The 20,210-nt window shown below is 42.5% G+C and overlaps 14 non-coding genes across 14 annotated transcripts; all 14 read right to left on the bottom strand.

Moving 5' to 3' along the window:
- Nucleotides 1-7,733: 7,733 nt before the first annotated feature.
- On the bottom strand, nucleotides 7,734-7,805 carry trnap-ugg. Its single transcript has one exon. It is a non-coding gene; the product is annotated as a tRNA-Pro (tRNA).
- Nucleotides 7,806-8,665: 860 nt separating this feature from the next.
- On the bottom strand, nucleotides 8,666-8,737 carry trnap-ugg. The gene has a single exon. It is a non-coding gene; the product is annotated as a tRNA-Pro (tRNA).
- Nucleotides 8,738-9,596: 859 nt separating this feature from the next.
- On the bottom strand, nucleotides 9,597-9,668 carry trnap-ugg. Its single transcript has one exon. It is a non-coding gene; the product is annotated as a tRNA-Pro (tRNA).
- An 861-nt stretch (nucleotides 9,669-10,529) lies between these two features.
- On the bottom strand, nucleotides 10,530-10,601 carry trnap-ugg. Its single transcript has one exon. It is a non-coding gene; the product is annotated as a tRNA-Pro (tRNA).
- An 861-nt stretch (nucleotides 10,602-11,462) lies between these two features.
- trnap-ugg lies at nucleotides 11,463-11,534 on the bottom strand. The gene has a single exon. It is a non-coding gene; the product is annotated as a tRNA-Pro (tRNA).
- Nucleotides 11,535-12,395: 861 nt separating this feature from the next.
- On the bottom strand, nucleotides 12,396-12,467 carry trnap-ugg. The gene has a single exon. It is a non-coding gene; the product is annotated as a tRNA-Pro (tRNA).
- An 861-nt stretch (nucleotides 12,468-13,328) lies between these two features.
- Nucleotides 13,329-13,400, bottom strand: trnap-ugg. The gene has a single exon. It is a non-coding gene; the product is annotated as a tRNA-Pro (tRNA).
- An 861-nt stretch (nucleotides 13,401-14,261) lies between these two features.
- On the bottom strand, nucleotides 14,262-14,333 carry trnap-ugg. Its single transcript has one exon. It is a non-coding gene; the product is annotated as a tRNA-Pro (tRNA).
- Nucleotides 14,334-15,196: 863 nt separating this feature from the next.
- On the bottom strand, nucleotides 15,197-15,267 carry trnap-ugg. The gene has a single exon. It is a non-coding gene; the product is annotated as a tRNA-Pro (tRNA).
- An 861-nt stretch (nucleotides 15,268-16,128) lies between these two features.
- Nucleotides 16,129-16,200, bottom strand: trnap-ugg. The gene has a single exon. It is a non-coding gene; the product is annotated as a tRNA-Pro (tRNA).
- Nucleotides 16,201-17,061: 861 nt separating this feature from the next.
- On the bottom strand, nucleotides 17,062-17,133 carry trnap-ugg. The gene has a single exon. It is a non-coding gene; the product is annotated as a tRNA-Pro (tRNA).
- An 861-nt stretch (nucleotides 17,134-17,994) lies between these two features.
- On the bottom strand, nucleotides 17,995-18,066 carry trnap-ugg. Its single transcript has one exon. It is a non-coding gene; the product is annotated as a tRNA-Pro (tRNA).
- Nucleotides 18,067-18,930: 864 nt separating this feature from the next.
- Nucleotides 18,931-19,002, bottom strand: trnap-ugg. The gene has a single exon. It is a non-coding gene; the product is annotated as a tRNA-Pro (tRNA).
- An 862-nt stretch (nucleotides 19,003-19,864) lies between these two features.
- Nucleotides 19,865-19,936, bottom strand: trnap-ugg. Its single transcript has one exon. It is a non-coding gene; the product is annotated as a tRNA-Pro (tRNA).
- Nucleotides 19,937-20,210: the final 274 nt, after the last annotated feature.

Genomic DNA, 20,210 nt, shown 5'->3' with positions numbered 1-20,210 from the left:
GCATGAGTAGCAGGGCGTTGAAATTTTGCGCGCTTTTTAGCAAAACTTTGAAAAAAATTACCCTAACCTCTAAGAGGTTAAAGGGTTAAGGTTAGGTTAGGCACAGAAGGAAATCTGTAGCATAGTGGCCCTCTTAAAGAATGGTGTGATTGGTCAGATCTGCAGTGAAGATAATCAGGACATTAAAACTGTATCAATTTGAGAATTGAAATAAAACTAGAAAAGAACATTCCTGATGAAGCTTTGTGGACTCAGCTGACTAGTTGAAGAAGTTTGTGAAAGTCTAGAGATTTCTTTAAAAAATAGCAACTTGCTCATACATACTTTGTGTCCTCCTCCACCACAGAGGTCAGGGACATTTCTTGGAATTTCCAGACGGTCCGCAACACATGAACCTTGTGTTTTTTCTGGCTTTTCATGGCACTTACTGTAAGCTTAAAAAGAGAAAATAAATTAATAATCTGCATAATATGGGCATGCTGGACACGACAGAACAGTAACGCACTGTAAAATATATTTAAGAGTCAGAATCTACTGAACATATCTTGTTGTCTTTGTCAAGTGTCTCAACTGCTCACATTTACAGTACTTAAACTAAAATGGAGCACGCATGAGTGTTAGCAAAGGCATGTTTACATGGAACCCTTTTTGGGGTTTTCTATATATGGAACCCAAAAGAGTTCTATCTGGAACCAAAAAGAGTTCTTCAAAGGGTACTCCTATGGGGAGAGCCGATGAACTCTTTTAGGTTATATATAGCACTTTTTTTTCTAAGAGTATAATGATGCACTCTGTTGAAATCGCAAAGCCATTTCCTGGTTGATAAATTTCTAATAGTTTCCCTAATTTCAGTTTATATGACAAAACAAGCAAGGTATAGTGTTGAGAATCATTGCACCATTTAAACCGCTGTGAAATATATTTTCCATAACCCGAAATATTGTATTTTCAGGTGTTGTAAACTGGTGTGCAAAACCAAAAGTAAAAGATGCAAAAATTAAACGGGAAGCCTAGAATAACGCACATAGAAGAAATCTACCGCTTCTTAGACTTGCTTTCATTGAGCATGACAGATGTATGACACACATTTCTATGTGAATTTGTCAGGTCGCCCAAAAAGTTATGTTTTGCAGCTACGTAAGAACATACGATCATAGATATGTTTAAAAGTTCATGGGCAGCTGAATAGCATGTCTCTTGAGGAATCCAGTCTCAGTGAGACCTGATGCAAAGAAAAAACGTTAAGGATCAGCATAGCTAGTACAAATCTACCTCTTACAAAGCTGGCTAGTAGGAATCAATACACATTGAAGATGAGTATCATCCCCATGGGGATGTAGATACGCTCTGGAGGTCAGGTAGCAGGAGCTGGTTCCCTCTCCAGAGCCTGGTAAGATGTCCACATCTACGTCCCAAAACACATGGCCAACGATACGGGAGGAACGAGTGATGGGTTGTAGGACCTTTCACTGACGTGGAACCACAGGGTGTAGGAAGCAGGTCCTCTGGCATCTTGGTCCCCAGGCGGGGATTCTCATCCTTACCAGGAGATGGTGGAGTTATGAAGTTGGAGCCACGGGAGGTGATGAGGAAGGTAAGGCTTTCCTGGTGCTGTGATTTTGCGTATTTGTGCCGGATCCCAATTGTCACTATCCAGGGCTTGGACAGAAAAAAGAATAGTAGAGCGGGTACGAAGTTATGTTCAGGGAGGAGGCGAGGGCCTGGTCAATTAAATTGACCAGGCCCTCGCCTCCTCCCTGAACAGGCCGCAATAGGGACAGAGCCCCAGCTGTCTGCTGTGGAGAGGTGTGTGGCCCCTACCTCCACAGTTTCAGGCTCTAACTCACGACAGCCAAAGGAGGGAGTTAAGTTGCGAGGTGGGCACCGGCGCTCCCGAAGAAGGTTATCCAGACAGATGACCATCGTGTTGAGTGTGTCCAAGGATAGGTTGTCATCCTGACATGTCAACTCCGTCTGAACCTCTTCGCACAATCCTCTCCGGAATAGAGTGCGGAGCGCCAGCTCATTCCATCCACTGGAGGCTGCCACATTCCAAAATGTGAACATGTGTACGTAATGATGGGGAGCAGGTGTGCATAATCATAGTTGCCAGGGCCAGTGTTCAGTAGACCGGTGACATTGAGCGCCGGAGGGAGGCGTGACAGGAACCACCAAGTCTCTTCCTAGAGCTGGCCGCCCGGCCAAACTGAGCAGTCAGGGGAGAAGGGCCTTGGTCAGGGAGGTGACTAAGAACCCAATGGTCACTCTGACAGAGCCCCAGAGTTCCTCTTTGTAGATGGGAGAACCTTCCAGAAGGACAACCACCTCTGCAGCTCTCCACCAATCAGGCCTTTCTGGTAGAGTGGCCGCGTTCTCCACCCCCCCATCCAAATCATCTTGGCTCCTGGACTCTGTCGATGCATTTCAAGGCTGCGTTGAAACAATGACTGGTCAATGATCAGAGACCAGCTCAGTTGATCCCTTCCATTGTGACAATTAGTCATCATAATGCTGCATCAAGTGTACATGATCCTAGGGGCATTGGCAAACACAATGTAAGCCGTTTAATTTAGGTACCCCTAATTGCACCGAATACTATGAACCAGAGTTACACTGTTAGCACTGAGGTAATGTGCCCTAGTAGGAAGACCACTTTGTGCAGCTCACCCTGCACTATCAACGGTTGCAAATAACATGAATAAGTCTACTTCTGATAAGCTTCCCAGTTAAAGCATTAAAACCAATCAAGCAACCCAGAAAAGTGATACAAATAGCCCATATTAACATATGAAACAAGGTCCATGAAATCAATAACTTGTTTGTAACATGAAATTCTTATTCTGACTCTGAAACGCACATAGATAATACCTTTGATGATACAGTGGTAGCAATATATGGTCATAACATACAACGAAAAGACAGAAATGCCAACGGGGGCGGTGTTGCGATCTATATTCAAAACCACATTCCAGTAAAGCTTAGATACAATCTAATGTTAAATACTGTTGAAGTAATATGGCTACAGGTTCATCTACCTCACCTAAAGCCCATTCTTGTGGTTAGCTGGTATAGACCACCAAGTGCTAACAGTCAGTATCTTGATAATGTGTGTGAAATGCTTTATAATGTATGTTTTATCAACAGGGAAGTATATTTTCTGGGTGATTTAAATATTGACTGGCTCTCATCAAGCTGCTCACTCAATAAATACCTTCAAACTGTAAGCAGTGCCTCCAACCTGGTTCAGGTTGTTAGTCAACCTGCCAGTGTAGTTACAAACAGCACAGGAATTAAATCATAAACATGAATTGATCACATCTTTACTAATGCTGCAGAAATGTGTTTCAAAGCAGTACCCAAATCCATAGGATGTAGTGATCACAATATAATAGCCATATCTAGGAAAATCACAGTTCCAAAAGCTGGGCCTAATATTGTGAATACAATAAGTTTTGTAGTGATTCATATGTTGTTGATGTAAATAATATTTGCTGGTCTGTGGTGTGTAATGAGGAGCAACCAGATGCTGCACTTGACACATTTATGAAATTGCTTCTTCCAGTTACTAATAAGCACGCATCATAAAGAAAATTACTGTAAAAACTGTTGTATCTCCTCGGATTGATGAGGAATTGGTTGAGAGGGATGATGCAAAAAGTATGGCAAATAAGTCTGGCAGCCCAACAGATTGGCAAACGTCCTGCAAATTAGGAAATTGTCACGTTCTCACCTTAGTTCTTTTATTTATGTCTTTGTTTTAGTATAGTCAGGGCGTGAGTTGGGTGGGTTGTCTATGTTCCGTTTTCTATGTTGTGTTTGCGTTTGGCCTGGTATGGTTCTCAATCAGAGGCAGGTGTCGTTAGTTGTCTCTGATTGAGAATCATACTTAGGTAGCCTTTTCCCACTTGTATTTCGTGGGTGTTTATTTTCTCTTCTGTGTTTTATGTATGCACCATACAGGACTGTTTCGGTTTCATTTCGTTCTCTTTGTTATTTTGTTATTTAGTGTTCTGAGTTATAAATAAATATAATGAACACTTACCACGCTGCACATTGGTCCTCCGATCCTTCTTACTACTCCTCCTCGTCAGAAATCATGTGACTAAACTAAATAAAAATAAACTATACTATGAAACAATGATCAATTATATAAGGAATGATATAAGGAATAAAAAGCTTTGGGGCACCATAAATTACATTTTGGGAAAAAAAGTCAAATATGTTCCATCATTCATTGAATCAGATGGCTGATTCATCACAAAGCCCACTGATTTTGCCAACTACTTTAATGACTTTTTAATTGGCAAGATTAGCAAACTTAGGGATGGCATGCCAGCAACAAATGCTGACACTACACATCCAAGTATATCGGACCAAATTCTGAAATACAATAATTGTACTTTTGAATTCGTAAAGTCAGTGTGGAAGAGGTGAAACAATATTATTGTTGTCTATCAACAATGACAAGCCACCGGGGTCTGACATTCTGGATGGAAAATTACTGTGGATAATAGCAGACGATATTGCCACTCCTATTTGCCACATCTTCAATTTAAGCCAACTAGTGTGCGCCCTCAGGCTTGGAGGGAAGCTAAAGTCAATAATATACACTCAACAATATACACGTCAGCTACTACAGTGACTGAAATGACTGCAACATGTAACAAAGAGCTGCAGCTAGTTTCAGAGTGGGTGGCAAGAAATAAGTTAGCCCTAAATATTTATAAAACTAAAAGCATAAATATGCTTTCTTAAAGATACAATGTTAGTAGTTATTTTATTTGCTAATATAGTTTAGCTTACAGTACCGGGTTGAAAAGTTATGTGAAGAAAATCGAGGACGTTAAAGGCTCTTCAAAAGGGCTTAGTTAAAGGCTCAGTTAAAGGCTCTTCCAGGATTTGAACCCGGGACCTCTCGCACCCAAAGCGAGAATCATACCCCTTGACCAACGAGCCATTTATTTCAAGACATTGTTTTGCAGTTGCCAGCAATGACGGTGAGGACATGGATTGACGGGTCGATGTTGCCAGGCCACAGTGAATCACGTGAGTGTTGGTGGTATACTTGTGAGCATAGCTCTCTTCCAAGCAGTTGACCAGGTTTCAGTTCAAATACTCTGTAATTCTTCTGCTGAGTTTTTCAGATTCAATCTTCATTAGCTGTAACAGCAAGAAACAAATTAAGAAAGAGAGAAATGTAGATTTTGACAATGAAAAAGTAGACATCAAAATCAATTGGAACTCATTTCATTTGATCCGATTGACGCACCGGTATGTGAATAAAATAAAAAAAACATTGGAATCTATCAGTATTAAACTAGAAATGTATCGTATTTTGCACTGGATGCTTCTCAATCCTACCATAACTGCTGATGTCACACCTCTGCATCTTTGGTGAAATGTGGCAGAGCGAGAGCAATATTTGTCAAAACATGACACATCCCTAAAATCTGTCTTCTCATACAAATGTCTGTAGATTCCGAACGGTTTGACCTACAACATAGCTTGACCATTCTATGGAAAGTGGAGACTCTCACAAACACAATGCTGTTCTCAGTTTTGCTCTACGACCCCCACAAGTGCCACGGGACTCGTCTGAAGGTAACCTATGTCCCAGTAAAATGACAGATTTGTTAACCAAGGAAGAAATTAATAAATGTTGTGCCTGCTGAATCCACTAGTGCAGAGCCCAATGGATTAGCAGTCCATTGCCTTAATCACTCATCCACCTGGTCCTGCACTCCTGTGGTGGCAGTCGCCCCTCCAACCAGTTGCCCAAGATCCGCCTGTCTCAGATTGTGAAAGGCTCTTCAAAAGGGCTCCTGCCCGCTCCGGGATTTGAACCATTTCCGGAGACCTTCTCCCTTACCTCACCTCGCTCATCAAATCATACCCCTAGACCAACGAGCCATTTATTTCAAGACATTGTTTTGCAGTCGCTAGCAATGACGGTGAAGACATGGATTGACGGGTCGATGTTGCCAGGCCACAGTGAATCACGTGAGTGTTGGTGGTATACTTGTGAGCATAGCTCTCTTCCAAGCAGTTGACCAGGTTTCAGTTCAAATACTCTGTAATTCTTCTGCTGAGTTTTTCAGATTCAATCTTCATTAGCTGTAACAGCAAGAAACAAATTAAGAAAGAGAGAAATGTAGATTTTGACAATGAAAAAGTAGACATCAAAATCAATTGGAACTCATTTCATTTGATCCGATTGACGCCCACGGTATGTGAATAAAATAAAAAAAAAACATTGGAATCTATCAGTATTAAACTAGAAATGTATCGTATTTTGCACTGGATGCTTCTCAATCCTACCATAACTGCTGATGTCACACCTCTGCATCTTTGGTGCCCAGGGCTGTGTTCTAGGCCCTCAATATTTGTCAAAACATGACACATCCTAAAATCTGTCTTCTCATACAAATGTCTGTAGATTCCGAACGGTTTGACCTACAACATAGCTTGACCATTCTATGAAAGTGGAGACTCTCACAAACACAATGCTGTTCTCAGTTTTGCTCTACGACCCCCACAAGTGCCACGGGACTCGTCTGAAGGTAACCTATGTCCCAGTAAAATGACAGATTTGTTAACCAAGGAAGAAATTAATAAATGTTGTGCCAGATGCTGAATCCACTAGTGCAGAGCCCAATGGATTAGCAGTCCATTGCCTTAATCACTCATCCACCTGGTCCTGCACTCCTGTGGTGGCATGCTCCTCCAACCAGTTGCCCAAGATCCGCCTGTCTCAGATTGTGAAAGGCTCTTCAAAGGCACTTGTCATCTCCGGGATTTGAACTCGCTGTTGGCTGGGCTCCCCTCTCGCCTGTGCCAAAGCGAGAATCATACCCCTAGACCAACGAGCCATTTATTTCAAGACATTGTTTTGCAGTCACCTAGCAATGACGGTGAAGACATGGATTGACGGGTCGATGTTGCCAGGCCACAGTGAATCACGTGAGTGTTGGTGGTATACTTGTGAGCATAGCTCTCTTCCAAGCAGTTGACCAGGTTTCAGTTCAAATACTCTGTAATTCTTCTGCTGAGTTTTTCAGATTCAATCTTCATTAGCTGTAACAGCAAGAAACAAATTAAGAAAGAGAAAAATGTAGATTTTGACAATGAAAAAGTAGACATCAAAATCAATTGGAACTCATTTCATTTGATCCGATTGACCCACCGGTTTGTGAATAAAATAAAAAAAACATTGGAATCTATCAGTATTAAACTAGAAATGTATTGTAAAGTGGTTTTGCACTGGATGCTTCTCAATCCTACCATAACTGCTGATGTCACACCTCTGCATCTTTGGTGAAATGTGGCAGAAGAGCAATATTTGTCAAAACATGACACATCCCTAAAATCTGTCTTCTCATACAAATGTCTGTAGCTTCCGAACGGTTTGACCTACAACATAGCTTGACCATTCTATGGAAAGTGGAGACTCTCACAAACACAATGCTGTTCTCAGTTTTGCTCTACGACCCCCACAAGTGCCACGGGACTCGTCTGAAGGTAACCTATGTCCCAGTAAAATGACAGATTTTTAACCAAGGAAGAAATTAATAAATGTTGTGCTATGCTGAATCCACTAGTGCAGAGCCCAATGGATTAGCAGTCCATTGCCTTAATCACTCATCCACCTGGTCCTGCACTCCTGTGGTGGCAGTCGCCCCTCCAACCAGTTGCCCAAGATCCGCCTGTCTCAGATTGTGAAAGGCTCTTCAAAAGGGCTCGTCCGGGATTTGAACCCGGGACCTCTCGCACCCAAAGCAAGAATCATACCCCTAGACCAACGAGCCATTTATTTCAAGACATTGTTTTGCAGTCGCTAGCAATGACGGTGAAGACATGGATTGACGGGTCGATGTTGCCAGGCCACAGTGAATCACGTGAGTGTTGGTGGTATACTTGTGAGCATAGCTCTCTTCCAAGCAGTTGACCAGGTTTCAGTTCAAATACTCTGTAATTCTTCTGCTGAGTTTTTCAGATTCAATCTTCATTAGCTGTAACAGCAAGAAACAAATTAAGAAAGAGAGAAATGTAGATTTTGACAATGAAAAAGTAGACATCAAAATCAATTGGAACTCATTTCATTTGATCCGATTGACGCACCGGTATGTGAATAAAATAAAAAAAACATTGGAATCTATCAGTATTAAACTAGAAATGTATCGTATTTTGCACTGGATGCTTCTCAATCCTACCATAACTGCTGATGTCACACCTCTGCATCTTTGGTGAAATGTGGCAGAGCGAGAGCAATATTTGTCAAAACATGACACATCCCTAAAATCTGTCTTCTCATACAAATGTCTGTAGATTCCGAACGGTTTGACCTACAACATAGCTTGACCATTCTATGGAAAGTGGAGACTCTCACAAACACAATGCTGTTCTCAGTTTTGCTCTACGACCCCCACAAGTGCCACGGGACTCGTCTGAAGGTAACCTATGTCCCAGTAAAATGACAGATTTTTAACCAAGGAAGAAATTAATAAATGTTGTGCTATGCTGAATCCACTAGTGCAGAGCCCAATGGATTAGCAGTCCATTGCCTTAATCACTCATCCACCTGGTCCTGCACTCCTGTGGTGGCAGTCGCCCCTCCAACCAGTTGCCCAAGATCCGCCTGTCTCAGATTGTGAAAGGCTCTTCAAAAGGGCTCGTCCGGGATTTGAACCCGGGACCTCTCGCACCCAAAGCGAGAATCATACCCCTAGACCAACGAGCCATTTATTTCAAGACATTGTTTTGCAGTCGCTAGCAATGACGGTGAAGACATGGATTGACGGGTCGATGTTGCCAGGCCACAGTGAATCACGTGAGTGTTGGTGGTATACTTGTGAGCATAGCTCTCTTCCAAGCAGTTGACCAGGTTTCAGTTCAAATACTCTGTAATTCTTCTGCTGAGTTTTTCAGATTCAATCTTCATTAGCTGTAACAGCAAGAAACAAATTAAGAAAGAGAAATGTAGATTTTGACAATGAAAAAGTAGACATCAAAATCAATTGGAACTCATTTCATTTGATCCGATTGACGCACCGGTATGTGAATAAAATAAAAAAAACATTGGAATCTATCAGTATTAAACTAGAAATGTATCGTATTTTGCACTGGATGCTTCTCAATCCTACCATAACTGCTGATGTCACACCTCTGCATCTTTGGTGAAATGTGGCAGAGCGAGAGCAATATTTGTCAAAACATGACACATCCCTAAAATCTGTCTTCTCATACAAATGTCTGTAGATTCCGAACGGTTTGACCTACAACATAGCTTGACCATTCTATGGAAAGTGGAGACTCTCACAAACACAATGCTGTTCTCAGTTTTGCTCTACGACCCCCACAAGTGCCACGGGACTCGTCTGAAGGTAACCTATGTCCCAGTAAAATGACAGATTTGTTAACCAAGGAAGAAATTAATAAATGTTGTGCGATGCTGAATCCACTAGTGCAGAGCCCAATGGATTAGCAGTCCATTGCCTTAATCACTCATCCACCTGGTCCTGCACTCCTGTGGTGGCAGTCGCCCCTCCAACCAGTTGCCCAAGATCCGCCTGTCTCAGATTGTGAAAGGCTCTTCAAAAGGGCTCATCCGGGATTTGAACCCGGGACCTCTCGCACCCAAAGCGAGAATCATACCCCTAGACCAACGAGCCATTTATTTCAAGACATTGTTTTGCAGTCGCTAGCAATGACGGTGAAGACATGGATTGACGGGTCGATGTTGCCAGGCCACAGTGAATCACGTGAGTGTTGGTGGTATACTTGTGAGCATAGCTCTCTTCCAAGCAGTTGACCAGGTTTCAGTTCAAATACTCTGTAATTCTTCTGCTGAGTTTTTCAGATTCAATCTTCATTAGCTGTAACAGCAAGAAACAAATTAAGAAAGAGAGAAATGTAGATTTTGACAATGAAAAAGTAGACATCAAAATCAATTGGAACTCATTTCATTTGATCCGATTGACGCACCGGTATGTGAATAAAATAAAAAAAACATTGGAATCTATCAGTATTAAACTAGAAATGTATCGTATTTTGCACTGGATGCTTCTCAATCCTACCATAACTGCTGATGTCACACCTCTGCATCTTTGGTGAAATGTGGCAGAGCGAGAGCAATATTTGTCAAAACATGACACATCCCTAAAATCTGTCTTCTCATACAAATGTCTGTAGATTCCGAACGGTTTGACCTACAACATAGCTTGACCATTCTATGGAAAGTGGAGACTCTCACAAACACAATGCTGTTCTCAGTTTTGCTCTACGACCCCCACAAGTGCCACGGGACTCGTCTGAAGGTAACCTATGTCCCAGTAAAATGACAGATTTGTTAACCAAGGAAGAAATTAATAAATGTTGTGCTATGCTGAATCCACTAGTGCAGAGCCCAATGGATTAGCAGTCCATTGCCTTAATCACTCATCCACCTGGTCCTGCACTCCTGTGGTGGCAGTCGCCCCTCCAACCAGTTGCCCAAGATCCGCCTGTCTCAGATTGTGAAAGGCTCTTCAAAAGGGCTCGTCCGGGATTTGAACCCGGGACCTCTCGCACCCAAAGCGAGAATCATACCCCTAGACCAACGAGCCATTTATTTCAAGACATTGTTTTGCAGTCGCTAGCAATGACGGTGAAGACATGGATTGACGGGTCGATGTTGCCAGGCCACAGTGAATCACGTGAGTGTTGGTGGTATACTTGTGAGCATAGCTCTCTTCCAAGCAGTTGACCAGGTTTCAGTTCAAATACTCTGTAATTCTTCTGCTGAGTTTTTCAGATTCAATCTTCATTAGCTGTAACAGCAAGAAACAAATTAAGAAAGAGAGAAATGTAGATTTTGACAATGAAAAAGTAGACATCAAAATCAATTGGAACTCATTTCATTTGATCCGATTGACGCACCGGTATGTGAATAAAATAAAAAAAACATTGGAATCTATCAGTATTAAACTAGAAATGTATCGTATTTTGCACTGGATGCTTCTCAATCCTACCATAACTGCTGATGTCACACCTCTGCATCTTTGGTGAAATGTGGCAGAGCGAGAGCAATATTTGTCAAAACATGACACATCCCTAAAATCTGTCTTCTCATACAAATGTCTGTAGATTCCGAACGGTTTGACCTACAACATAGCTTGACCATTCTATGGAAAGTGGAGACTCTCACAAACACAATGCTGTTCTCAGTTTTGCTCTACGACCCCCACAAGTGCCACGGGACTCGTCTGAAGGTAACCTATGTCCCAGTAAAATGACAGATTTGTTAACCAAGGAAGAAATTAATAAATGTTGTGCTATGCTGAATCCACTAGTGCAGAGCCCAATGGATTAGCAGTCCATTGCCTTAATCACTCATCCACCTGGTCCTGCACTCCTGTGGTGGCAGTCGCCCCTCCAACCAGTTGCCCAAGATCCGCCTGTCTCAGATTGTGAAAGGCTCTTCAAAAGGGCTCATCCGGGATTTGAACCCGGGACCTCTCGCACCCAAAGCGAGAATCATACCCCTAGACCAACGAGCCATTTATTTCAAGACATTGTTTTGCAGTCGCTAGCAATGACGGTGAAGACATGGATTGACGGGTCGATGTTGCCAGGCCACAGTGAATCACGTGAGTGTTGGTGGTATACTTGTGAGCATAGCTCTCTTCCAAGCAGTTGACCAGGTTTCAGTTCAAATACTCTGTAATTCTTCTGCTGAGTTTTTCAGATTCAATCTTCATTAGCTGTAACAGCAAGAAACAAATTAAGAAAGAGAGAAATGTAGATTTTGACAATGAAAAAGTAGACATCAAAATCAATTGGAACTCATTTCATTTGATCCGATTGACGCACCGGTATGTGAATAAAATAAAAAAAACATTGGAATCTATCAGTATTAAACTAGAAATGTATCGTATTTTGCACTGGATGCTTCTCAATCCTACCATAACTGCTGATGTCACACCTCTGCATCTTTGGTGAAATGTGGCAGAGCGAGAGCAATATTTGTCAAAACATGACACATCCCTAAAATCTGTCTTCTCATACAAATGTCTGTAGATTCCGAACGGTTTGACCTACAACATAGCTTGACCATTCTATGGAAAGTGGAGACTCTCACAAACACAATGCTGTTCTCAGTTTTGCTCTACGACCCCCACAAGTGCCACGGGACTCGTCTGAAGGTAACCTATGTCCCAGTAAAATGACAGATTTGTTAACCAAGGAAGAAATTAATAAATGTTGTGCGATGCTGAATCCACTAGTGCAGAGCCCAATGGATTAGCAGTCCATTGCCTTAATCACTCATCCACCTGGTCCTGCACTCCTGTGGTGGCAGTCGCCCCTCCAACCAGTTGCCCAAGATCCGCCTGTCTCAGATTGTGAAAGGCTCTTCAAAAGGGCTCGTCCGGGATTTGAACCCGGGACCTCTCGCACCCAAAGCGAGAATCATACCCCTAGACCAACGAGCCATTTATTTCAAGACATTGTTTTGCAGTCGCTAGCAATGACGGTGAAGACATGGATTGACGGGTCGATGTTGCCAGGCCACAGTGAATCACGTGAGTGTTGGTGGTATACTTGTGAGCATAGCTCTCTTCCAAGCAGTTGACCAGGTTTCAGTTCAAATACTCTGTAATTCTTCTGCTGAGTTTTTCAGATTCAATCTTCATTAGCTGTAACAGCAAGAAACAAATTAAGAAAGAGAGAAATGTAGATTTTGACAATGAAAAAGTAGACATCAAAATCAATTGGAACTCATTTCATTTGATCCGATTGACGCACCGGTATGTGAATAAAATAAAAAAAACATTGGAATCTATCAGTATTAAACTAGAAATGTATCGTATTTTGCACTGGATGCTTCTCAATCCTACCATAACTGCTGATGTCACACCTCTGCATCTTTGGTGAAATGTGGCAGAGCGAGAGCAATATTTGTCAAAACATGACACATCCCTAAAATCTGTCTTCTCATACAAATGTCTGTAGATTCCGAACGGTTTGACCTACAACATAGCTTGACCATTCTATGGAAAGTGGAGACTCTCACAAACACAATGCTGTTCTCAGTTTTGCTCTACGACCCCCACAAGTGCCACGGGACTCGTCTGAAGGTAACCTATGTCCCAGTAAAATGACAGATTTGTTAACCAAGGAAGAAATTAATAAATGTTGTGCGATGCTGAATCCACTAGTGCAGAGCCCAATGGATTAGCAGTCCATTGCCTTAATCACTCATCCACCTGGTCCTGCACTCCTGTGGTGGCAGTCGCCCCTCCAACCAGTTGCCCAAGATCCGCCTGTCTCAGATTGTGAAAGGCTCTTCAAAAGGGCTCGTCCGGGATTTGAACCCGGGACCTCTCGCACCCAAAGCGAGAATCATACCCCTAGACCAACGAGCCATTTATTTCAAGACATTGTTTTGCAGTCGCTAGCAATGACGGTGAAGACATGGATTGACGGGTCGATGTTGCCAGGCCACAGTGAATCACGTGAGTGTTGGTGGTATACTTGTGAGCATAGCTCTCTTCCAAGCAGTTGACCAGGTTTCAGTTCAAATACTCTGTAATTCTTCTGCTGAGTTTTTCAGATTCAATCTTCATTAGCTGTAACAGCAAGAAACAAATTAAGAAAGAGAGAAATGTAGATTTTGACAATGAAAAAGTAGACATCAAAATCAATTGGAACTCATTTCATTTGATCCGATTGACGCACCGGTATGTGAATAAAATAAAAAAAACATTGGAATCTATCAGTATTAAACTAGAAATGTATCGTATTTTGCACTGGATGCTTCTCAATCCTACCATAACTGCTGATGTCACACCTCTGCATCTTTGGTGAAATGTGGCAGAGCGAGAGCAATATTTGTCAAAACATGACACATCCCTAAAATCTGTCTTCTCATACAAATGTCTGTAGATTCCGAACGGTTTGACCTACAACATAGCTTGACCATTCTATGGAAAGTGGAGACTCTCACAAACACAATGCTGTTCTCAGTTTTGCTCTACGACCCCCACAAGTGCCACGGGACTCGTCTGAAGGTAACCTATGTCCCAGTAAAATGACAGATTTGTTAACCAAGGAAGAAATTAATAAATGTTGTGCGATGCTGAATCCACTAGTGCAGAGCCCAATGGATTAGCAGTCCATTGCCTTAATCACTCATCCACCTGGTCCTGCACTCCTGTGGTGGCAGTCGCCCCTCCAACCAGTTGCCCAAGATCCGCCTGTCTCAGATTGTGAAAGGCTCTTCAAAAGGGCTCGTCCGGGATTTGAACCCGGGACCTCTCGCACCCAAAGCGAGAATCATACCCCTAGACCAACGAGCCATTTATTTCAAGACATTGTTTTGCAGTCGCTAGCAATGACGGTGAAGACATGGATTGACGGGTCGATGTTGCCAGGCCACAGTGAATCACGTGAGTGTTGGTGGTATACTTGTGAGCATAGCTCTCTTCCAAGCAGTTGACCAGGTTTCAGTTCAAATACTCTGTAATTCTTCTGCTGAGTTTTTCAGATTCAATCTTCATTAGCTGTAACAGCAAGAAACAAATTAAGAAAGAGAGAAATGTAGATTTTGACAATGAAAAAGTAGACATCAAAATCAATTGGAACTCATTTCATTTGATCCGATTGACGCACCGGTATGTGAATAAAATAAAAAAAACATTGGAATCTATCAGTATTAAACTAGAAATGTATCGTATTTTGCACTGGATGCTTCTCAATCCTACCATAACTGCTGATGTCACACCTCTGCATCTTTGGTGAAATGTGGCAGAGCGAGAGCAATATTTGTCAAAACATGACACATCCCTAAAATCTGTCTTCTCATACAAATGTCTGTAGATTCCGAACGGTTTGACCTACAACATAGCTTGACCATTCTATGGAAAGTGGAGACTCTCACAAACACAATGCTGTTCTCAGTTTTGCTCTCTACGACCCCCACAAGTGCCACGGGACTCGTCTGAAGGTAACCTATGTCCCAGTAAAATGACAGATTTGTTAACCAAGGAAGAAATTAATAAATGTTGTGCGATGCTGAATCCACTAGTGCAGAGCCCAATGGATTAGCAGTCCATTGCCTTAATCACTCATCCACCTGGTCCTGCACTCCTGTGGTGGCAGTCGCCCCTCCAACCAGTTGCCCAAGATCCGCCTGTCTCAGATTGTGAAAGGCTCTTCAAAAGGGCTCGTCCGGGATTTGAACCCGGGACCTCTCGCACCCAAAGCGAGAATCATACCCTAGACCAACGAGCCATGTATTTCAAGACATTGTTTTGCAGTCGCTAGCAATGACGGTGAAGACATGGATTGACGGGTCGATGTTGCCAGGCCACAGTGAATCACGTGAGTGTTGGTGGTATACTTGTGAGCATAGCTCTCTTCCAAGCAGTTGACCAGGTTTCAGTTCAAATACTCTGTAATTCTTCTGCTGAGTTTTTCAGATTCAATCTTCATTAGCTGTAACAGCAAGAAACAAATTAAGAAAGAGAGAAATGTAGATTTTGACAATGAAAAAGTAGACATCAAAATCAATTGGAACTCATTTCATTTGATCCGATTGACGCACCGGTATGTGAATAAAATAAAAAAAACATTGGAATCTATCAGTATTAAACTAGAAATGTATCGTATTTTGCACTGGATGCTTCTCAATCCTACCATAACTGCTGATGTCACACCTCTGCATCTTTGGTGAAATGTGGCAGAGCGAGAGCAATATTTGTCAAAACATGACACATCCCTAAAATCTGTCTTCTCATACAAATGTCTGTAGATTCCGAACGGTTTGACCTACAACATAGCTTGACCATTCTATGGAAAGTGGAGACTCTCACAAACACAATGCTGTTCTCAGTTTTGCTCTACGACCCCCACAAGTGCCACGGGACTCGTCTGAAGGTAACCTATGTCCCAGTAAAATGACAGATTTGTTAACCAAGGAAGAAATTAATAAATGTTGTGCGATGCTGAATCCACTAGTGCAGAGCCCAATGGATTAGCAGTCCATTGCCTTAATCACTCATCCACCTGGTCCTGCACTCCTGTGGTGGCAGTCGCCCCTCCAACCAGTTGCCCAAGATCCGCCTGTCTCAGATTGTGAAAGGCTCTTCAAAAGGGCTCGTCCGGGATTTGAACCCGGGACCTCTCGCACCCAAAGCGAGAATCATACCCCTAGACCAACGAGCCATTTATTTCAAGACATTGTTTTGCAGTCGCTAGCAATGACGGTGAAGACATGGATTGACGGGTCGATGTTGCCAGGCCACAGTGAATCACGTGAGTGTTGGTGGTATACTTGTGAGCATAGCTCTCTTCCAAGCAGTTGACCAGGTTTCAGTTCAAATACTCTGTAATTCTTCTGCTGAGTTTTTCAGATTCAATCTTCATTAGCTGTAACAGCAAGAAACAAATTAAGAAAGAGAGAAATGTAGATTTTGACAATGAAAAAGTAGACATCAAAATCAATTGGAACTCATTTCATTTGATCCGATTGACGCACCGGTATGTGAATAAAATAAAAAAAACATTGGAATCTATCAGTATTAAACTAGAAATGTATCGTATTTTGCACTGGATGCTTCTCAATCCTACCATAACTGCTGATGTCACACCTCTGCATCTTTGGTGAAATGTGGCAGAGCGAGAGCAATATTTGTCAAAACATGACACATCCCTAAAATCTGTCTTCTCATACAAATGTCTGTAGATTCCGAACGGTTTGACCTACAACATAGCTTGACCATTCTATGGAAAGTGGAGACTCTCACAAACACAATGCTGTTCTCAGTTTTGCTCTACGACCCCCACAAGTGCCACGGGACTCGTCTGAAGGTAACCTATGTCCCAGTAAAATGACAGATTTGTTAACCAAGGAAGAAATTAATAAATGTTGTGCGATGCTGAATCCACTAGTGCAGAGCCCAATGGATTAGCAGTCCATTGCCTTAATCACTCATCCACCTGGTCCTGCACTCCTGTGGTGGCAGTCGCCCCTCCAACCAGTTGCCCAAGATCCGCCTGTCTCAGATTGTGAAAGGCTCTTCAAAAGGGCTCGTCCGGGATTTGAACCCGGGACCTCTCGCACCCAAAGCGAGAATCATACCCCTAGACCAACGAGCCATTTATTTCAAGACATTGTTTTGCAGTCGCTAGCAATGACGGTGAAGACATGGATTGACGGGTCGATGTTGCCAGGCCACAGTGAATCACGTGAGTGTTGGTGGTATACTTGTGAGCATAGCTCTCTTCCAAGCAGTTGACCAGGTTTCAGTTCAAATACTCTGTAATTCTTCTGCTGAGTTTTTCAGATTCAATCTTCATTAGCTGTAACAGCAAGAAACAAATTAAGAAAGAGAGAAATGTAGATTTTGACAATGAAAAAGTAGACATCAAAATCAATTGGAACTCATTTCATTTGATCCGATTGACGCACCGGTATGTGAATAAAATAAAAAAAACATTGGAATCTATCAGTATTAAACTAGAAATGTATCGTATTTTGCACTGGATGCTTCTCAATCCTACCATAACTGCTGATGTCACACCTCTGCATCTTTGGTGAAATGTGGCAGAGCGAGAGCAATATTTGTCAAAACATGACACATCCCTAAAATCTGTCTTCTCATACAAATGTCTGTAGATTCCGAACGGTTTGACCTACAACATAGCTTGACCATTCTATGGAAAGTGGAGACTCTCACAAACACAATGCTGTTCTCAGTTTTGCTCTACGACCCCCACAAGTGCCACGGGACTCGTCTGAAGGTAACCTATGTCCCAGTAAAATGACAGATTTGTTAACCAAGGAAGAAATTAATAAATGTTGTGCGATGCTGAATCCACTAGTGCAGAGCCCAATGGATTAGCAGTCCATTGCCTTAATCACTCATCCACCTGGTCCTGCACTCCTGTGGTGGCAGTCGCCCCTCCAACCAGTTGCCCAAGATCCGCCTGTCTCAGATTGTGAAAGGCTCTTCAAAAGGGCTCGTCCGGGATTTGAACCCGGGACCTCTCGCACCCAAAGCGAGAATCATACCCCTAGACCAACGAGCCATTTATTTCAAGACATTGTTTTGCAGTCGCTAGCAATGACGGTGAAGACATGGATTGACGGGTCGATGTTGCCAGGCCACAGTGAATCACGTGAGTGTTGGTGGTATACTTGTGAGCATAGCTCTCTTCCAAGCAGTTGACCAGGTTTCAGTTCAAATACTCTGTAATTCTTCTGCTGAGTTTTTCAGATTCAATCTTCATTAGCTGTAACAGCAAGAAACAAATTAAGAAAGAGAGAAATGTAGATTTTGACAATGAAAAAGTAGACATCAAAATCAATTGGAACTCATTTCATTTGATCCGATTGACGCACCGGTATGTGAATAAAATAAAAAAAACATTGGAATCTATCAGTATTAAACTAGAAATGTATCGTATTTTGCACTGGATGCTTCTCAATCCTACCATAACTGCTGATGTCACACCTCTGCATCTTTGGTGAAATGTGGCAGAGCGAGAGCAATATTTGTCAAAACATGACACATCCCTAAAATCTGTCTTCTCATACAAATGTCTGTAGATTCCGAACGGTTTGACCTACAACATAGCTTGACCATTCTATGGAAAGTGGAGACTCTCACAAACACAATGCTGTTCTCAGTTTTGCTCTACGACCCCCACAAGTGCCACGGGACTCGTCTGAAGGTAACCTATGTCCCAGTAAAATGACAGATTTGTTAACCAAGGAGGAAGAAATTAATAAATGTTGTGCGATGCTGAATCCACTAGTGCAGAGCCCAATGGATTAGCAGTCCATTGCCTTAATCACTCATCCACCTGGTCCTGCACTCCTGTGGTGGCAGTCGCCCCTCCAACCAGTTGCCCAAGATCCGCCTGTCTCAGATTGTGAAAGGCTCTTCAAAAGGGCTCGTCCGGGATTTGAACCCGGGACCTCTCGCACCCAAAGCGAGAATCATACCCCTAGACCAACGAGCCATTTATTTCAAGACATTGTTTTGCAGTCGCTAGCAATGACGGTGAAGACATGGATTGACGGGTCGATGTTGCCAGGCCACAGTGAATCACGTGAGTGTTGGTGGTATACTTGTGAGCATAGCTCTCTTCCAAGCAGTTGACCAGGTTTCAGTTCAAATACTCTGTAATTCTTCTGCTGAGTTTTTCAGATTCAATCTTCATTAGCTGTAACAGCAAGAAACAAATTAAGAAAGAGAGAAATGTAGATTTTGACAATGAAAAAGTAGACATCAAAATCAATTGGAACTCATTTCATTTGATCCGATTGACGCACCGGTATGTGAATAAAATAAAAAAAAACATTGGAATCTATCAGTATTAAACTAGAAATGTATCGTATTTTGCACTGGATGCTTCTCAATCCTACCATAACTGCTGATGTCACACCTCTGCATCTTTGGTGAAATGTGGCAGAGCGAGAGCAATATTTGTCAAAACATGACACATCCCTAAAATCTGTCTTCTCATACAAATGTCTGTAGATTCCGAACGGTTTGACCTACAACATAGCTTGACCATTCTATGGAAAGTGGAGACTCTCACAAACACAATGCTGTTCTCAGTTTTGCTCTACGACCCCCACAAGTGCCACGGGACTCGTCTGAAGGTAACCTATGTCCCAGTAAAATGACAGATTTGTTAACCAAGGAAGAAATTAATAAATGTTGTGCGATGCTGAATCCACTAGTGCAGAGCCCAATGGATTAGCAGTCCATTGCCTTAATCACTCATCCACCTGGTCCTGCACTCCTGTGGTGGCAGTCGCCCCTCCAACCAGTTGCCCAAGATCCGCCTGTCTCAGATTGTGAAAGGCTCTTCAAAAGGGCTCGTCCGGGATTTGAACCCGGGACCTCTCGCACCCAAAGCGAGAATCATACCCCTAGACCAACGAGCCATTTATTTCAAGACATTGTTTTGCAGTCGCTAGCAATGACGGTGAAGACATGGATTGACGGGTCGATGTTGCCAGGCCACAGTGAATCACGTGAGTGTTGGTGGTATACTTGTGAGCATAGCTCTCTTCCAAGCAGTTGACCAGGTTTCAGTTCAAATACTCTGTAATTCTTCTGCTGAGTTTTTCAGATTCAATCTTCATTAGCTGTAACAGCAAGAAACAAATTAAGAAAGAGAGAAATGTAGATTTTGACAATGAAAAAGTAGACATCAAA

Source organism: Oncorhynchus gorbuscha, unplaced genomic scaffold, assembly GCF_021184085.1.
Source record: "Oncorhynchus gorbuscha isolate QuinsamMale2020 ecotype Even-year unplaced genomic scaffold, OgorEven_v1.0 Un_scaffold_8:::fragment_4:::debris, whole genome shotgun sequence".
Lineage (NCBI taxonomy): Eukaryota > Metazoa > Chordata > Actinopteri > Salmoniformes > Salmonidae > Oncorhynchus > Oncorhynchus gorbuscha.
This window is presented reverse-complemented; position numbering and strand designations above follow the sequence as displayed.